The sequence below is a fragment of the Hippocampus bargibanti genome, linkage group LG03 (assembly GCF_051943395.1).
Source record: "Hippocampus bargibanti isolate YZ-2025 linkage group LG03, ASM5194339v1, whole genome shotgun sequence".
NCBI classification, from domain to species: Eukaryota; Metazoa; Chordata; class Actinopteri; order Syngnathiformes; family Syngnathidae; genus Hippocampus; species Hippocampus bargibanti.
This window is the reverse complement of record NC_142736.1, coordinates 2,373,506-2,382,711: the sequence shown is the minus strand read 5'-3', so window position 1 is coordinate 2,382,711 and position 9,206 is coordinate 2,373,506.

Here is a 9,206-nt window from a genome sequence, read left to right as displayed (position 1 = left end):
GAGGGCCGTTATGAATTTGGGGAAGCCATTAGAATGTTTAATCGCCTCCACATATTACGTATAGAGCGTACAACAAATTAATGAATAGCTAGTTTCCAAATCTGAAGTCAAGAATAATGACTGTTGTGTGGTTTATATCCAAAAATATGAAATTTTGGTTAGGATTTTAGCTAGCATCATGGAATTTCATCAGTTTGATTTGCTTTCGCGGGCCGAAAAAAAATGATGTGGCGGGCCGGATTTGGCCCCCGGGCCTTGACTTTGACACCTGTGGTATACAGTATATACCTAGCTAGCTATCTCGATAGCTATCTATTAGCTAGCTAGCTATCATTTTTTTCTATTTGAGTAACTTCCAGGGTGGCACGTGTGGCTGCCGCTGCTCACCCACAGAAAAACTGATCCTGTGACTGTAAAGTAACCTTGAGAGTTTTGAAAGGCGCTTATAAATGAAATGCATTATTATTATTAGCTGGCTAGCTAGCTAGCTTTCAACTGGCTAGCAATATATCTCTCTGTATATCTATATAGCTGACTGGCTTTCTATCTAGCTAGCTATTAGCTATCTATTAGCTAGTGAGATAGCTAGCTTTCTATCTATTTGAGTAACTTCCGGGGTGAGTGAACAGATTCTGTGACTGTAAAGTGACCTTGAGAGTTTTGAAAGGTGCTTATAAATGAAATGCATTATTATTATTAGCTGGCTAGCTAGCTAGCTTTCAACTGGCTAGCAATATATCTCTCTGTATATCTATATAGCTGACTGGCTTTCTATCTAGCTAGCTATTAGCTATCTATTAGCTAGTGAGATAGCTAGCTTTCTATCTATTTGAGTAACGTCCGGGGTGAGTGAACAGATTCTGTGACTGTAAGGTGACCTTGAGAGTTTTGAAAGGTGCTTATAAACGTATTATTATTAATAAAAAAAAAAAAACAGTTCCCGCTCCCATTCGACAGATCAAATTTTAAGTCGGCCATTTTGTTTTTGTGATAAAATAGCTTCCTAGCATTTTCAACAAAGTCGTATTAAAATTTTAATGGTCTGGAGGCCGTGGTCGTAAGTACGGGTTGTCGTAAATCGAGCCACTCGTAAGTCGGCTGTTACCTCCATCGATGAAAAGGTTTCTTCAGCCATCATCTGTACTTCTTTGAAGGTGTCGGACGTTTCGCTTCTTATCCAAGATGCTTCGTCAGCGAACTAAAAATCTTACTGGTAGTTTCGGCCCTATATATATATATATATATATATATATATATATATATATATATATATATATATATATATATATATACCTACTGTCCAAACGTGGCGGTGCCGGACTCTGCAATGATATGCTGATGAGGTGATACCAGGGCAAATAGGGCAATCAGGCCAGTTGTCAGTCAGGACAATAGAAGCAATCAGTGGAGCCGCAGGGAATAGTCCTCTTCTCCCCCCCCCAACCTGAGAGCATATATATATATATATAGGGCCGAAACTACCAGTAAGACTTTAGTTTGCTGACGGAGTTTCTTGTATAAGAAGCGAAACGTCCGACACCTTCAAATTTGTACAGATGACGGCTGAAGAAACCTTTTCATCGATGGACCACTCCTGTACGACTGAGAGCTTACACAGACCTGTATTTCCAAATTCTTCAAGCCGTTTTCATCTATTTAAAAATCAAAATACATCATTTGAATGCACACAAAGGAATACCTCCAACTCAACTTGTCAATACTTTTCAATGAGGCTCGAGTTGGATTCTGACCTTTGACCTTTCATATATTTTCCAATGCAGCGTTTGCTTGTAGAACCAGGCCAATGAGCTACTTATTGCTTATTACGGCATAAATAGCCCACTAATTGTTGTCATGGTGTAGCATTTTGTTGGCGCCGCAGATAAAAACCTGCTCCGATTTTGTCACAGACAAAGCTCGGGACCTCTTAATCGCATTGGTTATTTCGGGAGGCCTTAATTTATGCGACACCCTCATTTGGTCCTTCCGCGGGGTGGCGTGACATAACCCGTAAGTCACTAGTGCCGCTGGTCCGCTCTGTTTTTAGACGACGGGGGAAGAAAAAAAAAACATGGATGTCACTTGTTTGCTATTAAGCGCTTTGTTTACGGCCTGAGGGCGGGCAGTGGCGCGCCAAGATAAACAAGCTTCTCGGGACGTTGCTGCTTTTAAGATTGTGTCGTAATGATGGAAGTGGTTTATTTATGTATGTATTTATTTATTTATTTATTTATCTATGTATGTATTTATTTATTTATTTATTTATTTATTTATTTTTAATAAACAAATCCCCGCTTTCATTTGTACTTACTTATAGATAAATAGATTATTCCCAGCTTTGATTTGTATTCATTTATTATTATTATTATTATTATTATTAATTTATTTATTCTAGTTATTTATTCTAGTTATTTATTTATTTGTTCATGTTTATAAACAAATCCCAGCTTTGATTTGTATTCATATATTTATAGATAAATTGATTAATCCGAGCGTTGATTTTTATTCATTTATTTATGTATTTATTATCATCATTATTATTATTATTATTATTATTATTATTATTATTATTATTATTATTATTATTATTATTATTATTATTATTAGTAATAGCATTTTTTTTTCTTTGATGATTTATCTATTTATCTTTGGATTTATTTATTTAGTTCGTTAGTTATTGATTTTATGTATGTATGTATGTATGTATGTATTTATTTATTTATTTATTTATTTATTTATTTATTTATTTTTAATAAACAAATCCCCGCTTTCATTTGTATTTACTTATAGATAAATAGATTATTCCCAGCTTTGATTTGTATTCATTTATTATTATTATTATTATTATTATTAATTTATTTATTCTAGTTATTTATTCTAGTTATTTATTTATTTGTTCATGTTTATAAACAAATCCCAGCTTTGATTTGTATTCATATATTTATAGATAAATTGATTAATCCTAGCGTTGATTTTTATTCATTTATTTATGTATTTATTATCATTATTATTATTATTATTATTAGTAGTAGTAGTAGTGGTAGTAATAGTATTTATTTTTTTTATTTTTATTTGATGATTTATCTATTTATCTTTGGATTTATTTATTTAGTTCGTTAGTTATTGATTTTATGTATGTATGTATGTATGTATTTATTTATTTATTTATTTATTTATTTTTAATAAACAAATCCCCGCTTTCATTTGTATTTACTTATAGATAAATAGATTATTCCCAGCTTTGATTTGTATTCATTTATTATTAGTATTATTATTATTAATTTATTTATTCTAGTTATTTATTTATTTATTCATGTTTATAAACAAATCCCAGCTTTGATTTGTATTCATATATTTATAGATAAATTGATTAATCCTAGCGTTGATTTTTATTCATTTATTTATGTATTTATTATTATCATTATTATTATTATTATTATTATTATTATTAGTAGTAGTAGTAGTAATAGTATTTATTTTTTTTATTTTTATTTGATGATTTATCTATTTATCTTTGGATTTATTTATTTAGTTCGTTAGTTATTGATTTTATGTATGTATGTATTTATTTATTTATGTGTCTATTTATTTATTCATTTGTTTTTTTCTTCGTTTATTTATGCATGTGTGTATTTGTGTATGTATTAATTAATTTATTTCTTTATTTGTGGATGTATTTCTGTATTTATTTATTTCTGTATTTATTTCTGTATTTATTTATTTACGTGTTGGTTTTATTTATTTAATTATCTTTTTATATATTTATTTAGTTAGTTATTGGTTTTATTCATCAATTTATTTATTTATTCATTCAGTAAGTACACAGCCTCATAAATATTTTGTCACTCCTGCACATTTAGCTCATTTTAGTCATTTTAAAAGGACTTTGCTACACGAGGTTCCAAAAATTCCAAATTGATCATTATTCGTCAATGGTCCATATTTACAATGCATCCAACAGCAGCGCAGCGCAATCAGAACCTCCTTTTGTTTCTGTTCCGCTCACTAACATCTAAATAAGCAGACACATAATGCGCCATGAGTGAACTTTAGTTTTCCAGTGTACAACCCACCTATACCCTCAACCCCACCCCACCTCAAAACGACTCACGCCGACCGTGTGCATCGGCTTCCATCAACAAGCGTTCCCCTCTGCGGCTTCCTATATGGAAAATCCAATTTTACACACCACGGCCTTTTGGAGATGACTTTCCATGGCCGTGCGCGCTTGCTTTTATGAAGACATTGCAATTTTATTAAGCAGTAAATACAGTTCTGTGTCACATACTATGCATAGACACACACAGGCAGGGTTCTGCGGGGATGTTAAATAGTAGCACTTAAATAGTAGCCAAGCCGTCGTGCAAGGAGGGCAAATCCGAGTTGTTGGTCAAAGTGGCTAACGCTCACGGAACAAAATGGCCGTCACATGATCCGTGCAAGCCATTATTTCTTTCCCAGCTTTGATTTAATGTCTGTTTTGCAAGGTAATTGTCGCCGAGAAATGTTCCGAGTCTTGTCATAAAGGGTGCGAATGATGGGGTTTTTTTTTTTCCAACTCTGGCTCATAAACATGCCGGTGAGGTAACCCTGTGGCGGAGCACTGGTTTTATTTTATTTCATTTTACTGTTTTGTTTTTAAACCAAATAAACACAGCAAGCATCCTCAGTCCCAAAACCCTTTTTTTAACTTTCATTTCTCCCTTTATTTTTGTCCTTCTGCATGCCTCTTGTTAATTTTTACCATTATAAATGCACTCAGGCAGTCAAAATAAATACATACATAAAATAAAATAAATTAGTATAAAATAAAATAAAACAAATTAAACAAAAGTAAAAATAAATACATAAAATACAATTGAATTCGTTTAAAATAAAATACAATAAAATAAATTAGTATAACGTAAAAAAAAAAAAAAGTAAAGATAAATACATAAAATAAAACAAATTAAACAAAAGTAAAAATAAATACATAAAATAAAGTAAATAAAATACAATTGAATTAGTTTAAAATAAAGTACAATAAAATAAATTAGTATAACATAAAATAAAACAAAAGAAAATAAAAGAGTAAAAATAAGTAGTATGTCAAATTCAATTAAACTAAATTACTATAGAATAAAATACAGCAAATTAGGATGAAATAAATTAGTATAAAAAAGTAAAGATGAATACATAAAATAATACAAATTAAACAAAAGTAAAAATAAATACATTAAATAAAGTAAATAAAATACAATTGAATTAGTTTAAAATAAAGTACAATAAAATAAATTAGTATAACATAAAATAAAACAAAAGAAAATAAAAGAGTAAAAATAAGTAGTAAGTCAAATTCAATTAAACTAAATTACTATAGAATAAAATACAGCAAATTAGGATGAAATAAATTAGTATAAAATAAAATAAATAAAAAAAAGTAAAGATAAATACATAAAGTAAAACAAATTAAACAAAAGTAAAAAATAAATACATAAAATAAAGTAAATAAAATACAATTGAATTAGTTTAAAATAAAGTACAATAAAATAAATTAGTATAACTTAAAATAAAACAAAAGAAAATAAAAGAGTAAAAATAAATAGTACGTCAAATTCAATTAAACTAAATTACTATAGAATAAAATACAGCAAATTAGGATAAAATAAATTAGTATAAAATAAAAAAAAACTAAATAAAAAAGTAAAGATAAATACATAAAATAAAACAAATTAAACAAAAGTAAAAATAAATACATAAAATAAAGTAAATAAAATACAATTGAATTAGTTTAAAATAAAGTACAATAAAATAAATTAGTATAACTTAAAATAAAACAAAAGAAAATAAAAGAGTAAAAATAAATAGTACATAAAATTCAATTAAACTAAATTACTATAGAATAGAATACAACAAATTAGGATAAAATAAATTAGTATAAAATAAAAAAGTAAAGATAAATACATAAAATAAAATTTGTTTAAAATAAAATAAATTACATTAAAATAAAACAAATTAGTATAAAATAAAACAAAACACAATAAAGAACTACAAATAAATATATTAAATTAAACTGAATTACTGTAAAATAAAATACATCAAATTTGTATAAAATAAATCAGTATACAATAAAATAAAGCAAAAATAAAAATAAATATATAAAATAAAATAAAATTAGTTTAAAATAAAATATGTTAAATTAAATTAAAATAAAATACATTTGGATAAAACGAATTAGTATAAAATAGAATAAAGCAAAATAAAAAAGACAAAGTAAATACATAAAATAAAATGAAATTCGTTTAAAATAAAATAAAATAAAATAAAATAAAACAAATTACTATAAAATACAATAAGTAAAAATGAATACCTAAATCTAAATTACATTTAATTAAATTAGTATAAAATGAAACAAACAAAATTTAAGAGTAAAAATAAATACATTAAATTAAATTATACTAAATTACTCAAAAATAAAATACAACAAATTAGGATACATTAAATGAGTATAAAATAAAATAAAAGAAAATGAAAAAGTAAAAATAAATGCATTAAATTTTAATTTAAATTAAATTACATTAAATTAAAGTAAATTAGTATAAAACAAAATAAAAAAGTAAAAATAAATACATAATATAAAATTAAATTAAAATAAAATGAATTAATATAAAATTAAATAAAAACTAAAAAAGAGTAAAAATAAATACCTAATATTAATGTATTTTAATTTGTATAAAATAAAATAAAGGCACTATGACTGATCTCACCATTCATGGTGCTAAACAACCGCTGGCATCGAGAAAATTAGCAAAATGTATGCAAGGTATAAGTCAAACTATCCTTGCACAGTCGAAATAAACAATTATTGACAATATATTCCACCCTACAGATTGGAAATGAATCAAAAAGCATTTATTAAAGATGACTAAATGAGGCACTTGCAAACGTGCATTCGTCTAATTTGCTCAGGGACACGCTCGCCAGGAAACGGCGCATTTGCTCCTGTTTGCTCAACACCCATCAGCTAGTAAAGTAGTTGATCATAACTGACATTTTACCTGCGTGAAAATGTAAAACGTGTCTCGTATTGTACTTTTTTTTCTTCGTTTTGTTTTCTTTTTGTTTTGGCTTTCTCCGAGTGCCAGTAGATAGAACAATCCGGCTGTGAGATAATGAGCTAGACTGCTGATTTTGGAAAAAAAGAATGGATGAATAGATAACAAAATTACCTGAAATATTTATAACCTCTGCCTCTTTCATCGTCTGCGTTGCTCATAAGGATTTAAAGGGCCCTTTTGGGACCTCTTAATTGAGTTCCTTCTCACAAAAGAATATGAAAGGCTTCATTTTGTGTAACGGGTCCAACACTCCTACACGTCTTTTCATCTGAAGAATGGACTGATTAAAACAGGGAACGTTGGAGCGCATCGTAATGAGCGATTATCAGACCTCAGTTTTAATGCGGCAGGTGAAGTTTTTTTTTTTTTTTTTTTTGTGGGATGTTGGTCGACTATGAATTTGGGTGGAAGTGAATTGGGCCCAACTCTCCTGTACTGAAAACCGAAATAGACAGACGTTCTTAGGTTTATTTAGTTATTTTTTTGTACAAAAAAAAAAAACCTTTACACCATTAAGACACAACCCTTAAAGGACAACCGACACCTCCGGACAAGTTGTGTCCATAATTTTTAAAATCACTTGAAATGACTTCTACTGAGTGCATTTTACAAATATTCAACGGCATATAGCTATATTTTACCTTTTAAGACTCGCACTGAATAATCAGTAAGTCTGGTTTTCGAGTATGTGACGATTCCTGACGTGACGTCACAGAAGGAACGCCCCTGACCGAGAAAGCGACCCACAATGCATTTTGGGTACTTTGTTTGGTCTGAAAACATCGCGTTGATGGCGAAATTAGAAGGAATACACATAAATAACGCGATGGTGAATCGTTGTGTGTTGTATCAAGACTACTATTTGATACTAGTTGAGACAAATTCCCAGTGGACAAATCGCCCATTTCCAACGGAGCTTTTCCGCCATCTTGTGCAAGTTTTGAAAGGCACTTAGAAATTAAATGCATTATTATATTATTATATAAATCAAGATAGATTGTATTGTATAATCAATAATTACATTCATTGTCAACTATTTTGATTACCGACATAGTTGTAAAAAAATAATTAAACAAAGCTATTTAGCTAAAGCTAATTCTTCAGCTAATGCTAATCCTGTTACTTTATGCCTGCCCCAAAAAGACAAATTGGCTCGAATTGATACGGAAGGACTTCTTTAATCGATTGCAAACATTTATGCTTTCCTCTTCAGAACTATTTGAATCATATTCATAAATGGATGAGTAACAAGGAAGCATCTTCTACGTATCTGACGCCATTATTTTGATTCTGGAGCAAGGCAGTGTGTGACCAATAGTGACGTCACGAACAAGGGGGCGGGACTTTCTGAATCTGCCTAGTTCTGAGCTCATTTTGTAGCAGTTTTGGGACACTTTCAGTCATTTTTATTGGTGTTATGCATGTAACTAAAAATATCAGCCTGCATGTTTTGGGTATTTTAGATGCTATAAAACGTTTTTCTGATGTCAGTTAGGAAACAAAAAAAATGGTGTCAGTTGTCACATTTTTTTTTGCAAACATAATAGCAACTGATATAAGAAGAATAGCAACGAGTATATTTTAGTGCTCTGACGTTCTCATTTTTAAATGTAATTTCTCACAATTTTTGGTGAGATATGAATTGTATGTATTAGCGTTTGATTCACTTAGCATTCGTTTTGCATAAAGAAACAGAAACACACATTTCCAATTTCGTTATCTTAAAAATGTTTGCACATTGTGATTTTTATTGTCATTCCAACAAAACACGCTCTCACATGAAGATTCTTAAAGGACAACCGACGTCTCTGGACAAGTTTTGTCCATAATTTGTAAAATGGCTTCAAATGACTTCTACTGAGCATATTTTACAAATATTCCACCACATATAGCTATATTTTATGTTTTAAGCCTCGTGCTGAATATTCCGGAAGGCTTGTTTTTGAGTTGGTGACGAGTCCGCACGTGACGTCACTGAAGGAACGCCCCTGACCGAGAAAAAGGACACATTGTAGCAGTCCTTCCATCACGTCAATGCTTGTTTGGTCTGAAAACCTCATGTTGCACCAGAAAGAGCCAGAAGAGGGCGTCCAAGCTCCATGTCAGTAA